Genomic DNA, 18,304 nt, shown 5'->3' with positions numbered 1-18,304 from the left:
TTGGTCTAGAGATTTATTTTATTTGTGCATAGAGTTTAATAAAATTCTTGTTAATTGTTTGTATTTTGTTTTGGTTTACCTTCAAGGAAAAACATGTGAAAAGAACATGGTAAAAACAAATTTTACTTGTGTTTAAGAATCTTGTACAAATATACCTATTTAGTAACTGTATATCCATTTGGTTTTGAAAATAGCGTACAGAAGCTATTGCCAAGTCACTTGGCAGTGATTGATTCTTTGGTAAAGTATGGATGTTTGTGAATTTTGCTTTTAAAGGGAATAGAGGCATGTGACATTCTCTGCGAAGATTTTTACAAAGAAAATTGATGGACTACAAATATTCTAAAAATCATGGTTTGGAAAAACCATTGTCAAACCAGTTGATAAGAGCCTGAGTCTCTGATAAGTCATGACATCTGTGGCAGTCCCATCTCGTAGAATACAATCCACCGTCAGACAGGCAGAAAATCGGTAGAAATAAGAAGATACCAGGTTTCAAACCTGGTAAATTAAGTTGTGATTTAGAGCCAAGATTTAGTATGAGAGCCATTTTTTTTCTTTCCATCTCTGTAATATCGGGTTTAAACAAAGTTCATGCTATATAGCATATTTAATTTGATTCTGTAATATATCTGCCTAGTTTGGTCTAGAGATTTATTTTATTTGTGCATAGAGTTTAATAAAATTCTTGTTAATTGTTTGTATTTTGTTTTGGTTTACCTTCAAGGAAAAACATGTGAAAAGAACATGGTAAAAACAAATTTTACTTGTGTTTAAGAATCTTGTACAAATATACCTATTTAGTAACTGTATACCCATTTGGTTTTGAAAATAGCGTACAGAAGCTATTGCCAAGTCACTTGGCAGTGATTGATTCTTTGGTAAAGTATGGATGTTTGTGAATTTTGCTTTTAAAGGGAATAGAGGCATGTGACATTCTCTGCGAAGATTTCTACAAAGAAAATTGATGGACTACAAATATTCTAAAAATCATGGTTTGGAAAAACCATTGTCAAACCAGTTGATAAGTGCCTGAGTCTCTGATAAGTCATGACATCTGTGGCAGTCCCATCTCGTAGAATACAATCCACCGTCAGACAGGCAGAAAATCGGTAGAAATAAGAAGTTGTCCAGTAATTATTTCCTGAAAGAGGACACTCTCAAGTCAATTGATGGGGGATTACTTAGTCTCAAGTAAAGCATGGTCTCCGTTCATGCCTATGCGCCTGCGCGAAATCCTTCGCGTGGTTGGTAGAAACGTGGAGGTATACGAAACTCTTAGCTAATTAGTATCTGTTGGAATCTTCCACTCTCAAGCTAATTGCATAATAACACTGAGACCCTAGGAAAACATGAATGTTTGTGACCATCGCGGCTATGCAAAGCAGGCGTAAGTTAAAACTTTTGTGAGGTTCGTGGAAGAGTGAAGAATACGTACGAGGACACAAATCATGTCCTGGAATAACATGGTCAAAACTAACTGAAAATTAAAATGCCATCTGTCACCATGGAAAACAAACGAGAGTTACATTCATTTCTTCCATCAGTGGATTTGAACCAATAGTTATGTATGAAGATTTCGTTTTGCAAAGCTCTGAGAAATATTTAGCATTTTAATGCAGATTACTATATAACACTACATCAACATTCCATTTACGTTACACAAAGTAACATAGTTTGTAAACTTCTGAAAATATTTGTCTTTGTTAATAAGCTGGTTTTATAAACCTTTTATCATTATGTATTTCATTTTATTTATTTATTCAACTATTTATTTAATTAGTGTATTATGTCTAGTACTTTTCTCTTTTTCCCTTGTGCAATGTTTTTTTAATTTTGAATTTGTAGCCACTTTTTACGCTTATATGTATATATTTCATATATTATGTTGTATAACTTTTAATTCCAAGTCGACTGATTTGAACTGCAAGGTACCTCAAGTACAACCAGATATTATATATACGGGAAATTTTTCTTCTTACCAAATTATGGTGACAACTGCTATTAAGATGACGACATGTGCCGACTTTTTGCCAACTTGAAAGTATTCCGGAAGTGTCTGGAAAAAAAACGTTTTCGTAGCCCAAGCTGTGTAAACTTCCAGAAATGCTTATCCTCTCCCATGTATAAGTAGGAGGTGGTGAACAACAGTCTGTTATTTAATTTTAGATTCGTGCAAATGCTTTGCTACTGAGCTTCTTTGCAAATGCTTTGCTACTGAGCTTCTTTGCAAATGCTTTGCTACTGAGCTTCTTTGCAAATGCTTTGCTACTGAGTTCTTATCGATAATCATTGTTTCAGATTTGTTCTGCAAGTAGTTCTTGAAAACTGAGATATTCATATCTGCGTAAACCTTAATATGCACAACTTATTAATGTATTTTAAGGAAAATTTCATCTTATAACGATTTATTCTTTTTGGGATAGGTGGGTTACAGAAGCTATTAATCTCAAAAAAGTTTCTAATATTCTTGTACATCAGGTATAATTATTTAAGGAGATCTCCAGTAACACATAGAGCTGAACAATGATTAATTTTATTGGCAACAAAATGTTGTTATTCAGTGTTCTCTAAAAATAACATAAAAATATGACAGGAAAACTAACAGGCCTTATAGTCAAACTGATTACACTCACGTTCAAATGTTAAGCACACAATGCAAATTAGCAGTTTTTGAGAGCGTGCTTAAATTTCAGTGGCTCGAAATCGCTGTAGATGCAGACGGCAATATGCGAATATCATATGTTAACAGCTAATCACAACTGATTGTCCGAACGTATGCAGATTAGGCAGTCGTTGAACACGCCAGCGTTCTAAAGAATTTGAGGAAGTTCAGTAATTGCTGACACAAAGTGTTTATAACTTTCGTAGGATAACTTTTGATGATAATCGTGTTTTTATGGTTCGAAGAAGACGAAATGATGAGACAGGATACTCAATCAGAGATGTCACTGTTTTCTTTGGCTTTGATCGCTTGATAATTTTGTACAGCCATTATGTCATTTTGAAGCAGAAGACATGAAAAATGAGCTTCGCCTTTTGCGGGACTCAAATTCGGACCTCTCGAATACGCGCCAAGTGAGGTACCGTTACTCCTCAAAGACATGCTGGAAGGAGGGAGAAAATACCTTATATACTCCTCCTTTTAAAAGGGGACCCAGTCGCCATATTTTGGTGGTGACGAATTCTCATCCACCACCTTTTAGTTCGGGGCCACTGTATATTCATTAACTTTTTTGATGCAGCAGGGCATGAAAAATATGCAATGCTCTTGCCAGAGTTCGAACCTGGACCTCTCGATACGTACCGCGGATGCTACCGTTAGACCACAAAGAAATTCTGGAAGGAGGGGGAAAATACCTTATAATTTTAAATGTGGAAACATTTCCAAAATTCCAAATCAAATGGTTGTCTGGAGAACTATGTCCGATCGGCTAAGGGTTACCACTCCATTCAAAGATTTGCATATTTCTGTAAAAGCCAAGCGGCATCGACAAGTAACATCATAATTATTACTTCCCTTATTGCAGCGTCACATGGTAAGACAATACCTGTCAGTACTGTGTGCCAGTTTCTTAACTGGGAATGTTCACCCGAGTACCAAGTCTTTGTGTTTCTCAAACCGCCCAATCCAGACAGGCAAAATTAAAGTGATATCGTCAACATCTCAATTAGACTGTCTCAGATAGCCGAAACGTCTTGTTTGTGAATGAGTCCAGGTTTGCCTGGAACCAGATTATGAGCTTGTAAGGGTTCTGAGGCACACTGTTGGTTATTTGAGTACGCAAAAGCACTTGAAGGCAATCCGCTTAAGGGAAGAGATGCCTCCATGGAGGATTTTGTATCGAAACTGGCTTATATTCAAGTTACACGGAAGGAAACTATGAAACCCAACAATGCAGTCAGTTCGTTTGCCTGGACACGAACCCAGGACGAACTACCAACATTTAGCAGTCTTTAACAGTTCGGCCACAGGTGGGAGCACGATGCACAAGGAATCAAGCCCAGAGCATCATTGAACATAACACATTAGGAGGCGGGAGCGTTATGGTATTAGCTGGAATTTCAATGGAATGTCGCTCCTAGATATACATCTTGAAAGGCGGTTCATTGACGGTTGTGCAGTATCGGGATGAAGTCTTGCTTTCCATTGTGAGTCTAGGCTGCAGTAGTCGGTTTTGATTTTCTTTTTATGAATGACAATGCGCGTCCTTAAACGACGGGTACTTAAAGAGTGAAGGCAATGTTCTCTTGATCTTAATCCGACTGAAATTTTTGGGAACTGCCCTAATAGAGGAATGGCCATTGCTAACAACTGCGATGGTTGGTCACGTTGTTCAAAGCATGGGCAATAACTCTGAAAATTACGCGAAGGGTCTGGAATGCTCACGTACCTTAAAATTGTAAGTTATATTTGTTAGTTACGCTTAAACTTTAAACATCAATTTGTTATATCACAATTTTGACGTCATCATACTATTTACGAAAATTTAATACTGTTTTTTTTTTCTTTGCATAAAATGCATATTTTCTTTCATGCATACAGTTAGTCAATAAAGTCTGCGTACATCAAGAAAAGTAATATCAAATCCAAATTTTAAGGTGCGAAAAGGGTAGTTTCTTAAAGTTTCATTTTTAAAATAGTTAGTTTTAATAAGGGACTTTGAAATTATTTAACTGTAATATTTTCATATCAAATACTTTATTATTTTCATATCAAATACTTTATGTACACTAATTTTTAAAAGATAAGTGGCCAGAAATCAAAGCCAATAAAGTTTGCGTACAACGCGAAGGAGGCGGGGGATTTCTTATCTAACTTTTAAACTTCAAACCTGAGAATGCAAAGAAGGTTACACTTTTAAGGTCACTGACTTCCGAAGCAAATTTCACGTTAATTGGAAGTTGTTATTTCTACTTTCTTTGACGAAAATGACAACCAATAAAGAAATTCCTTTAGTTACGAGACAACTAATTATAAAATTGAGAGACGAAGGTAAAAATCTTCGTTATATTGGTAAAACTATCGGAAAACCATTTTCTAGTGTGCAAAGAGTTATTTGACACTGGCAGTCCTGCTGTAAAACCGAGATGTGGGAGATCGAAGAAGCTAACGCAGAGAGAAGAAAGAAAAATTCTTTTACGAATTAAACAAAATCCTAAATTTTCTGCTGCAAGCATTGCAAAAGACATTTTTTTAACTAGCAACAAGGAAATTTTTCCCGAAACTGTACGAAATGTGCTGCGAAAGGCCGATTATCATGGACGCAAACCTAGGTCTAAGCCATACATTTCCGAGACAAATAGAAACAAAAGAATTGCTTTTGCCAAAACATATTTAAACTCTTCGCAGGACTTCTGGAACAATGTAATTTGGTCAGATGAAAGTAAATTTACAATATTTAAAGATAATGGCCACCCTATTGTATGGAGAAAACCAGGAACAGAACTGAATCTGAGAAATTTAAATCCAACTGTCAAACATGGAGTTGGCGGTGTGATGGTTTGGTAGTGTATGTCGTCCAAAGGAGTTGGAAATTTTCACATTATTGATAAAGTCATGGATAAGTATGTTTATCTGGATATTCTGAAGAAAAATCTACGAGACAGTGCCCGAAATTTAAACCTTTCTAACACCTTTATTTTCCAACAAGACAACGACCCGAAACATACAGCTAAAATTGTGAAGGAATATTTCCTCTATCACACTCCAAGGTAGTTGCGTACTCCTCCACAATCACCAGACCTCAATCCAATCGAACATTTGTGGGCAAAATTGGAGAAACGAATTCGAAAACACAATATTACGTCGCGAAATGAGCTAATTAGTAAATTGCAGGAAGAATGGGCGAAATTTACGTCGGATGACACTGAAAAACTAGTTCAGTCAATGCCCAGACGTCTGCAAGCTATTTTGAGGAATAAAGGATATCCTACAAAGTATTGAAGTAATGTAAAACACTTTTTTTTAAAGTGTACGCAGACTTATTGGAGGGAATTTCTGAGTCTTTTGACAAAATATATTTTTGAAAAAAATGTAAAAAGTATTACACTGATATTATTTACTTTTTTTTAAGCTTACAATTTTAGCTAATAAAATAAAAAAATACAATGATTAAAATACATTTTTCTATGCTTTAAGTGTTTCTTTTAATTTAAAATTTAGTCTGTACGCAGACTTTCGGGGCTAACTGTATACACATTTGCTACCTTCAGTGCAACTCGGCATTAATCAAAATTTTACTTCCCTCTTTATTGATTTTACCATCACGTACTTAATTTTTGAAAGCCAGTGTATAAAAGCTACCGTAATAAATTCTTCTTTTAAGGGTGCAAAGTAACAAGTTTAGCATAAGCATGTGCTTGAAAACGAAACAAAAGAAAAGCATATACAACTTTAATAGGAAATGAAAAGCACGTTCATTTTTACGCTTTTGGAAAAAGCATTCCGGTTTTTTTATTATTATTATTTTCATACGCTCATTCATCTACACTTTTAAAAAGCATCTACAGGCTTGAACAACTAGCCTTTTGTTTTGTTATCTACTTCCATTTAGTTCAAAATTTATGATCGTTTTCTACCAGAATAAGGGACTCAAGAGAATACTTTGATAGTTTCACAGCTTGTAGTGTTTCCTGCGTTATGATAAAATTTTGCAAGTTTGGAGGAAGTTCAGCGTAAACATGCGTGAGGTTTTGCTATTTTATGGTTAGCTATTTCTCCTACGTTTCTCATTTTTCCGCAGCTGTTTCAGCTTTTTTTTGACTCAGCTGTTTTATGATTCTGATAAAATTATTTCATGTTCTTACAAGTAAATATTAATGCTTTCATTCCGACCAAATCACGTGCGGTGTAAAACATTTTCATTGACTAAAAATATGATACAACTGTTAATATATGCGGCACAAGATTTATCTAATTTTTCTTAACAATCTAAAATAGAATGAGCAGTTTCGAACGGATACCTACTTTTTAATGTATACAGTAAATCTATTAACGTATACTCTCTAAAAGACCAGTTCTAGAGATATTTATACATTTATTGATATTGATATTGCTGCGTTTTATGAATTAATAGAGATCTCCTTAATGGTTACATCAGATAAGCAGAAAGAAATTTACACTTTATTTAGATAAATAACATTTCATACAGCAAAATAAACAGATCATGCAAAAACGCAATGAGTTGATGGAATTCACTGACTATGCATACGGCTCTGACTTTATAAATAGGTTCATCTGCAGCCGAGCGGTAAATTCACTGAACACTGGTAGTTTCGACCTGAGGTCTATTTCAGGCGAACGAACTGGCTGCACGTGCGTTTGGCGTGGTTTTCAAAATATGTATGGTGTATACGATCCAGTTTTTCTCAGAAAGTCCTCCATGAAGACATCTCTTCCTTTAGGCAGACAGCCCTACTGTGTTTTGCATAATCAACTAAATCAAACGGACTCTATAAATATGGCAATGAGTTGACGGAATTCAGTGGTCTTGCTTTCGATCGATGAAAAATCAGGAGATATCGCCAAGATTCGGTAAAGGAGTTTCTGGCGAAAATCCTCATTGCAGTGAATGACACATTCATCTTTGATGCGCAGTATGCATACGTGCGCGCCGTAGCGCGAGGATAAATACTTAAACTTTCAAATATTAAATAAAATTGGTTTTAACTGTTTGCTCAAGTCTGTGATTCTTAGGCCTTTCAGGTGACCTTCTGATGTAGTGTAATGGCGATAGAACATCGCCAGAGGATTTTGCCAGTATCACTTGTTCCTACTTAGTTATTTTCTCAATTCAAACGCCGATCGATTCATCGATTCAGAATGACACTATCTACAAAATAATACAAAGAACAAACATTTGCAAACAAATGAGATAGCCAAAGATTCGATACAGCAAAAGCATACGATAAATTGGTTGCATAAAATGCATTAAATAAGGAAACAAATTAATAAAAACAATGCATAACATTATTACAAAAATAGATGAAAGGCAAAATATAATCAAAGAAACATAAATGTACGAATAAAATTACAAGCGATGCATGATACATATGTACAATAAATTTATTATGCATCGATTTTGTAATATTTCTGCGACTCTTTATGCAAACACAACCTTCTGTATCATTAGCCTTCAAACGTTGTCGGCTCGGAAGTATATTTTCTTTCTTGGAATTCCCATAACTATATTTTGTTTTGTTTAACACTTACAGTCTCAAAAATTAAATGTTAATCGTAGAAAATTTATCAATGTCGTAAGCACTCAAAAAATGAAAGCATACCAATATTACATTATAAGTCTACTCATATAAACAGATTTGCTTAGCGTGATTTTAGGTGATAACAATAATGTTATAATGAGTTTTATAAAGTCCGCGGGGTATTAAAAATTTCTTTTGAATTTGTTTTGCGGATACGAAGAAGAGCTTACGAACGAGACAAAATCGCATCATTGCTAAGTCCGCTGGGTATTAAAAATTTCTTTTGAATTTGTTTTGCGGATACGAAGAGCTGCCGGCACACACAATTCATCTGGGCTATTTTAACGGTTATAGAAATTTAAAATATGAGGCCTCGTTTTACTTGTCATTTTGCCATTTTTTGTAATGTTTTTCCTAATAAAATTAAATAACGAATCAAATTTTCGTTTAATTAATTAGTTAAATTTTAGTCTTAAAATTATACCTTAGATTCTGCTGAGCACAGTTATTCATTTATAAATCAAAAATAAAATTCGTAACAGCAAGGATAAAATTTTATAATGACGAAAACAGAACTAAGACAATGTAACAACATTCAGACTGTAATAATACATTCATTCCTCGTTTAATTATCAGATTTTATGTAGACTGTATGTATTTCATGAAACTAAAGATCAGTATCATTAAACAGCCGTACTGATTATAAATTTTATTGAAAACTGAAACGATATACTGTTTATATGATTTACTTGCTTTGAACAAATTTCAGGAACATTAATACAACAGAACTTCCGGAATACATTCTATTTAAGTCGTACAGAAATGAATGACACAAATGCTGCCACAGAGTGGAATACAATTTATTAACAAAAAACTGAGAGTACATCAGTTAGAAATTATCCCCGTCCAGGTCAATACACTTCTGCCATCTCGCTGGGAGGTCCCGAAGAGCTTTCCAGTCTGTAGGACCGGTGTTGGTGCACTATCTATGGACACTGGCATGCAATTCGGCAGAAGATTCAACATGTTGGCCCTTGACTGCGTCCTTCATGTTGTCAAGTAAAGCGTTGTCCGATGTCTTGGTTCGAGGTCCACCCACTTTCCACACACATTTGTTATCTCCAAATCGCCTGCAATATTCCTTGCGCAAGCTCTGTCTCTTTCTGCATCTTGTGTAAAGTTATGCGCCTGTTCACCATGATCAAATTCGACACGGCTGCCACATTTGCTGCTGTATGCGATGTTGCTGGTCGTCCCGTGCTGACAACTTTGGGTGCGGTCTCCACTCCACTGCTGAACTTGGCCAACCAATGGGATACGGTACGCATATTTCACAAGTGCACATTTGTGTAGCCAACGAGGGAGTGGCTTCTAGGATGGACCAATGGGCATCTAATAATATTTCATGTCATATGACCTTTCGCGTGTTTTAATATTTAAGCAATATGGTTGAAAATATTCTGCCACGCAATTTTGTGTAGAAAAAGCACCGTCGATTTCTTCTGAAAATTTTCATTGCAAAGTTAGATCAAATATAAGCAATTGTAAAAATTTCATTACCTGGTTTCATTACTGGGTTACTACTACAGAGTCACTAATCACCTCCCGAATTCGAGCCCGGGTACCTTCTGGGTACCCGGGCTCGAATCAGGGAGAAGGCGTGGATGTAAGTTATCTGTCCCTTCATTGGAGGCAGTGGTGGCGCACCGACTAGATTCCTTCATAATAAAGTGACTACTGCTTCCGGCTTTAGTAGTGGCAACGCCTATAACAGCTATTGGCTGACACTTGAAATTAAAAAAAAAAAAAAAAAAAAAAAAAAAAAAAAAAAAAAAAAAAAAACACGTTTTAAGGGATTACTAAATGTGAAGCTTTTCTGAATACTAAATAATAACGACTCCAACCATGAATGAACATATATGTATTCAAATTCAGATATACATCGCATGATTTCCTGCTTTAGCAAGGGTAAATGTTTAAAGTTCAAAAGCTTTGCAATTTAATTTTAGTTTATATAGCAAAATATTCCATTAGTTGTCGAGTAGTCAAGGCCTAAAGCATTTTTAATTCACAGTGGGTTCAGTGCGTACTTGGCGGTTTGAATGGTCTAACTCAGTCGTGCCCACCCTTTGGCCTCTCGCGAGCACATTTCCAAAACATCAACCTTTGTTGTTAAACATATTTCCAATCTTATGTGATACATCTGAAATATTAATTTCGACAAATGGTTTTGAGATGAATAATAATATTGCTTGAACTTTATGGAAATCAGAGAAGCGGAGTTCAAAATTATTTTTCAGTGCATTTAGGTTTTCCGAGTATTTTTCTCTTTTAATTGCCTTGTGGTTATTAATATGCCTTGATACATTCTGAAAAAATGGGTGAAATATTTTTCTTTCATCTGATTTATCCACAAATTTAACTTTATCTGAATAGCAGTTACAATCCCAGTCAATTGAAAAATGGTTTTGTTTTTCCTTTTCCCTGGAGATCTTCGTTCAGTTTGTTCAGTTTAGCTGTTGTATCCGTGAGAAAATACAGATAGGATAACCAATTCTTTAGCGTCCAATTCTTTCTAACTTTCGTTTTCGGATTCCCAAAACTGCTTTATAGGCGAAAGAAGTTCTACAAATCGTTGAAGTACTTTTCGCCCGCTGAGCCATCTAACATCAGAATGAAGCAGTAAGATTCCATGTTCGCTATCAAGTTCATCAATCAGCAATCAATTATTTTATAACGTCTTGCAAGATATCTCTTATGACTATAAATGCTTACCATATTTTGACAATTAAGAAATATAAATGAATAGTTATTTTTAAAATATTTTTTGTTCATAGTACTTAATCGGGCTGAAGAGCACATGCAAAACGATGAGCGAGCACAAAGTTGGGCACCGCTGGTCTAACTAAACCAGAATCTTCAGATTTTCCCCAAATCTATATATATATAAAGAAGAAAGTATGTTTGTTTGTCCACTAATAACTCAGTCAGTAGCTATCGTCACCAAACTTTCTACAACTCTTTTCTGGGTCCTGGAAAAGGTCGACGTCCAGTTTAAAAAAAAAAAAAAAAAAAAAAAAACAGAGATATTAATTAAAACCTCGATACTTTTCGCCCTCATTTTTTCGAGTGGCAACAGTCTCGCAAGCTGGAGATGAAAATCTGCTTTATTTCGAAAGCTGTTGCCACTGCTCGCTTTCAAATCTAGAGTTGGTTAATAAAAAATTTCTAAGTTTTATGATGAAATAAAAATAGCATTGCCAAACATTAACTATATTACTCCCGATTCCAAAAATTCGTAGGAAGCCAATTCGACTATTCCCATCTTCGTACCACTTTAATCATCCGAAATATAAATTAAAAACTCTGAAAGGGCTAATTTTCACACTCATTTTCCCGAGTGGCAACAGTCTCGCAAGCTGGAGATGAAAATCTGCTTTATTTCGAAAGTTGTTGCCACTGCTCGCTTTCAAATCTAGAGTTTGTTAATAAAAAATTTCTAAGTTTTATGATGAAATAACATAAGCATTGCCAAACATTAACTATATTACTCCCGATTCCAAAAATTCGTAGGAAGCCATTTCGACTATTCCCATCTTCGTACCACTTTAATCAGCCGAAATATTAATTAAAAACTCTGAAAGGGCTAATTTTCACACTCATTTTTCCGAGTGGCAACCGTGTCGCGCGTTGGAGATAAAAATGCTTTTTATTTCAAAACGTGTTGGACTGTTCTTTAAGCAAATGAATTGGAAGTTGGGTCGTTTACTCGCCAACTTCTTCTAACTTATCAAGCCTCACGAACTGGAGGAAACCGCGTTCGCCTCATCTCCTTTCTTCTTGCTTAAAAGCAAGATTGCTACAATTGCTACAAAACGTGTTGCTGCTGCTCGCTTTCAAATCGTACAGTTCTTTAAATCAAAAATTTGCAAGTTTTACAAAATCTTTCTCTATAAAAAGAATGCCTGTTTGTGTTTTTGTATGTTTGTTTGCCTTATTGTTTTCTGATCAGTTATAATCAATTTTTCGCCACATTTAATCGACTATTACTGAAATATTGGAAGGAACCTGAGCTTTTATGACCATTTTGATTAGAAAGACGAAAATCATTAAAAACTGCGTTCCATTGTTGCTGATATGATGAGAGAGAATTAGCTTATTTCACTGTCGAAAGTTTTTATGTGGGTACCATGGCGCATCAGACTGAAAATGTATGACTATGAATCGTATTTTTTGCACCGTTATTAGAGAAGGATTACAGCGGTATCGTTCTCTCTGTTGTTAGATGCATTACACTCAATCTAACTTCCCTGCCATCGGAGTACTTCCTCTAGCGTTATATAAACATGAGATAGTTTCCTTTGTAATATCTGCCGTGAAGGTAATCTTTCTTTTAGACTGTGAATTCTTAACTTGGTATTCCCGAAACAGTTTCAGGAATCCGTAATAATATGTCTTTAAAATGTGACGTAGATATATTAATGTCGTATATGTTGAAGAAAATTTATCCAAACAATGTGGCATAAGTTCCCAAGAAATGGGAGTATACGCATAAAATCACAGATTGTGTATCTGTGTGTGTATTTGACTATGGCAAAGCCTCGAGGGCTATCTAACTTAGGAAAGGGATGCCTTCGTTGAGGACTTTCTAAGGAAAACTGGCTCGTGTGCACGTGGAAACATGGGGAAAATCACGAAAACGCCCATGCAGCCAGTCCGTTTGTTTGATACGAACCTTGGACCTAACTACCAGTTCTCAGCGACTTTACCGCTCGGCGGCTGGTGGGCAAAATCACAGATTGAATAATCGGCGTAGTGAAAGAATTGTTAAGTGTTGTGTATTGTAATTAATGTCACACTTATTTTTGATGTACAGTGATTAGTTAAAAGGTGACTGAAGTTCACATTTTTTATACTAATTAAGTTTAAAGAGGTTATTTATATTCTGTGATACTTCCTATTTTATAAAATGAGCTAGCTCCTAAGCCTTCGACAGTTGAATACAATGTGACTTTTAATGCTTTTTTATTTATTCATTACCTTGACTATTTATGTTCATATATATGCTCATAAACAAACAAAAAAAAAAAAAAAAGAACATTTAATTGTCGGTGAAAAGAACTGAGTTATGAAGTTTATAACTACATGCATTCGAAATTTGTCTTCATTCATTAAAAAAAAAAAAAAAAAAAAAACTCTTATAACTTTAGTTTATGTATTTTAAAAATAAAATTTTGAGAAGTGAAACAGTAGTCTTTACTTGACTGTCAAAGGGGTCTTCGAAAAAAAATAACCTCTGCTTTAGCGAGATGATAAGAATATGCTTTACCATACTTAGTATAGTAATTTTATCGCGCGAAAAAAGGTAATATTCTCAAACTAAATTTTCTAACCTCCTAGACTAAGATCTGCGCAAAGAATATCGTACTGCACGTAAACAATTAGTTCAATAAGATTTATTCGGAAGTCCATTAAAAGTAAGAAATATCTTCTGTAACTAAACAAGAATTAGAATTCATATTTTTAAATTCAGAAACACCTATCAATATGTGTCTGTGATTATGGCAAAGCCTCGAGGGTTATCTGCCTAAGAGGAGGGATGCCTTCGTGGAGGGCTTTCTAAGGGAAACTGGCTCGTATACACGTTACACATGGGAAAAACCACGAAAACGCCCATGCAGCCAGCCCGTTCGCGGGATTCGAACCTTGGACCGAACTACCAGTGTTCAGCGACTTTACCGCTCGGCCGCTGGTGGTAACACCTATCAAACTTTGGAAATATTGTTGCGAATTGCTGAGCTGCGGTGAGATAGCCTTCCCAGAAAGAAGGTTTAGGGTTGCCAGAAAGTGGAAGGGAAAAGCAGAGTTGGCACATTTGGCGATATTTCGCGATATGCCATAGATAGAGAGAGAACATTCTAGAGCGCTTTTTTAGCGGTTTTCTCGGGAATATTCTCGTTAAAGTTATACATACCTGCCTGTCCTGGGAAAGAGTAGTAGTGGGCTGAGTTTAGAGATTAGCTTAAGAGCGATCGACCGAGTCGGGAGCTGTACTTTAGTGTTTTGCCGTGAAGCAGTCTTCACCGTTATTAGCCTTAAGGCTGTGTTGCTGATTGTTTCAGCATATGTGTCGTAGTTTTTCGACGAATGTAAATGTGTCTTTGGAACTGTTCTGTGTCATATTGGGGAGTGTTTTGATTCTTCATCAAGTGTTATCTTGAATTACTCCAAATCCATGAACCAGCAGAACGCAACAATCAACGCCGTTATATGAAATGAAGATCATTTTAACTGAATGGCGTTTTATAATACATTGTATGGCCATAGATATTCTTGAATATAATGCGTAAGTAATCCGACTTTCAGATTCTGTGTTTTATTTCAATACATATTACGAAAGCAAACACGTTTAAGGACATAAGTATTTTGTCCTTTAAAAGTTTAAGAAAAGTTGTGATTTTAAAATCTTACATTTGTTTTTAACTTAAAAACATTATTACTGTTTACAGTAAAAATACCCGCAATTAACTGTATTTATAAATTACGGCATTATTTACAATTTTATAAACTACCACCAGCTAATGATTTCAGTTTTGTGGTATAACTTTGCCCCAAAGACGAAACACAAGTTTTGGCACATTGGAAAGGAAATCAATTTATATTAAACATTCAATGTATTACGAGCATATCACTAAAAATCTATTAATTCATGTTAATTGTTATATTCTGATATTCAATTAGTTTTCGACGACTAATTTTTGCTTCTGAAAGTCTGCTGCTGCTCAAAAGGTATTCGCGTGTAATTTAATTCTAACAACTAATTTAATATTAGTTCAGCTGTTACTTGATGAGTTTCGCTGTTGATGAAGTAAAGATGTTTGCATTACCATTAAATCGATAGAAGAATTGGTGCTAAATAGGCTAATGAATTAGATTAACCTTGGAGAAGAGCGGATTTGTTTGTGATGCTTAATTGATTGTCTAGGAAGGGTCAGACAAGACAACTAAATCTATTTTATGATAATCTACAGAATGTTGCGAAATTTTAACTGAAATTACGCATATCTATCGGTTTTAAACTATGATTTGGATGCAGTGAACTTAGGTTTCGCTATTCTTTTGAAAATTTCATGTTTTTATTTCACAGCTAGCTACTTATTGGAGTTGTGTTAACTCTATGCGCAGAATGTTCTTACCAGTTTAGAGCTATTACCCTAAGGAAAAGGATGCCTTCGTGGAGGTTTTTTAATGAAAGTGGCTCGTAGTCACGTTACGTATGAAACATAAAACATATGAAATATCCATGCAGACAGGTCAGTTGAATGGATTCAAACTACCAGTGCTCAGCGAGCTTATCCGCTCAGCCATTGGTAGCGAAATTAGTTTCCGCATTTTTATTTATTTTGTTTAAGTGTTCAAATCAAAAGAAATTTTTTAACCTAACTAAAAAGGATTGGGCTGTATTGGTAGAGAATTAAATTTACATTTTTTAAAGCGCTGAATAACATAGAAATACACGTTGCTCAAAATACATTTCTTTGTTATTATGATGATATTACAAATTACATATCAGCAGACCGTTATTCAGGGATTTTATATTAAATCTTACAGTTTACTGGAATTTTGAAGATTAAATCTATTTCTTTATTGTAATCGTTAAATTTAACTTTCTATGCCTAGATTTTTAAACTTTTCTTTTAAATTTTGTTGTAATGGTTAGACTTTTAAACTTTTCTAATTTTTAAAACTTTTCATTTAGATTTTTAAATTTTATAAAGTTTAAATTTTAAACTTTTCTCCATCTCACTTGCAAAGTTTTCACACAGCGTTAAAGCCAATTAAGTGTTGGGTCAGAACTTTACCATTAAAATATAGACGAAAAGTCCTTTTTATCGAAAAGAAGCATGGAAATTCCGTTATATTCTTATTTTCGTAACTGAAGAAATGTAGGATTTCTGACCTAAGTAAAAAAAAAAAAAGCACTAACATTGTAGGATTTCTTTTAGTCAACATTTTATTCAAATTTTATTATCGTTCTTGAACTCCTCAACTTCCCCTCGTATTTCCTCAACAGGATGAAAATTTAAGGTTAAGTGAAGTAAGTATTTAAACAGGTGAATCTCTGAGTTTATTCAGTGTTTTCGCTAGCCAGCACACGTTTCGCTGCTTATCTCGCTGTTACGCTTGTGCGCCCTAGGCCATTTCGGATAACAGTCAGGCCTGTTAGGTTTCGTTGAGTCAACCTACGTTAGCCGTAACTTAACATGCTAATCCAGCACTATTGTATTTAGAATTGAATTGATTTATGTTATAATGTTTAAGTTGCACCGCAAGTGATCGGTGATATTGTAAAGCACGAAGCACATACCTTTCTGTTTCTGAGTTTAATTAATAAAGGGTTATTTTCCCCTTTCTTCTGTACTGGTGTTTACTTCACGTCTGTGCGAGAATTCGCCAAGTTTGTTTATAGGATCTACTATAGTTTATGTGGAAAAGAAGAGACATCTCACAACATAAGAATTTTGAATTTTAGGCAACATGTGCATCAAATCTTAAATTTAAAATTAAATAACGGATAAGATAGCTTAGTAAGAAAAGGAATATGCAGATAGGAAACCTGAATAGGGTTTTCCCGTACGAATAGGGGTACGTGTTGTAAGATTTTCACTAGTGTATTTCTCAATTACTGTAGAAAGTGACGAATCTTAAGAACTAGTTAGTGAATAATCGCTTAAGTTCGTGTAACAAGAAACAACAAGATGGAAGGGTAACTAATCCTTTATTATTCCAATAAGATCCAATAAGAATAGCCGAAGCTATCAAGATTCTAATCGAGTTGGCCCCTTAACTGTATTTGACTACGAAGCTTATCAAGGGCCTGAGTACGGCCGAGCGTACTAACAGCTTTGAGAGAGAGAGTAGCCAAAAGGCAGACGCGCGCAAATCACAAACTCTGATTCTCTCTAACTCTGTAAGTAAACTTCGCGGTTTAAATACCGCTCCTCCTCATTAAGTATTCAGAAAGATTCCAAAACTACGTTCTGACGGAAGTAGTAAGTTGAAGTTAAGAATTTGACAGGAAGGGAACTTAGAATTTAACTGTTAATAAAATTAACATAATCCTTACAGTGTGATAGAAATAAGGATCAATCATTCTGAGAAAAGTCACCTCAAATGTTTTGCCATATACTCTAAATACTTTATCCTAGTAAATAATTTAATCAAAATTTACCTAAAAGAGACCGAAATAAATCTTCGAAAATCTGCCTGTTGGAAAATCACAGTAAGTGTGCATCATAAAATTAATAAAAAATCTGATGTGTACACCACATGATTTCCTTGTACGGAATATTTAATTATACGCATTTTTCTTGCATTTTATTTAAACTTATTGGATGAATTAAATCTACGAGTACTTCGTCGACAGCGCATAAAACACAATACGATATATGCACTCTTTAAAATTCACTATATTTGTTTACCAAAGCGACACTCTGGCGCTAGGTTCACTTAGCAGCGTTATATATCGTTCATATTATAACTCAGAATGTACAAAATTTATATCATTTGAAGAATTATCTAATCGTTGCTACATGTTCTATTCAAATACTATAATAAATCTAGAACAGTGTATAAAAGAAATAAAGCAAAAAAAAAAAAGTTTTTCACAAACGATTCAGTATTTCTCGTTCAATTAATTCAGTTCTCACTTCGCGAGAAGGCAAAAATACATAAAAACTCAAAATATCTATATTAAAAATAAACACTTATTTCCTCGAATAAATTCCAGAATGGATTAAGCATGATTTAATTCACAATAGTAAAAGAAGGCGTTATCTTTGCTGTTGAGAAGCTTAGTCTCTCTAGATTGGCAACAAATCCGTTATTCTGCCAAGTTTCAAATGTAAGTAAACATGGCCGCCATCGCAAAAATAATTAGGCTTAGCCGCACTTAAACAACTTTTAAATTAAGACACAATAACACGCCAATAAAATACTAATTCAAAAGTCAAACATCAAGAATTGTTTCGCTTTTGCAACAATATTTTGCGCTTTTGCAACTGAAGATGTTGGTTCGGTAAAACCATTGAAACTAGTC

General features: G+C 34.7%; 1 protein-coding gene across 1 annotated transcript in view; it reads right to left on the bottom strand.

Moving 5' to 3' along the window:
- dysc (whirlin protein dyschronic) overlaps positions 1-18,304 on the bottom strand; it is a 668,284-nt gene that overhangs the window by 313,706 nt on the left and 336,274 nt on the right. The gene's annotated exons all lie outside the window — the stretch shown is intronic.

Source organism: Stegodyphus dumicola, chromosome 5 (genome assembly GCF_044657685.1).
Source record: "Stegodyphus dumicola isolate Sdum_Otavi_A_Nest chromosome 5, ASM4465768v1".
NCBI lineage: Eukaryota > Metazoa > Arthropoda > Arachnida > Araneae > Eresidae > Stegodyphus > Stegodyphus dumicola.
Note: the sequence above shows the minus strand (reverse complement) of the source record. Positions and strands in the feature narration are given on the sequence as shown.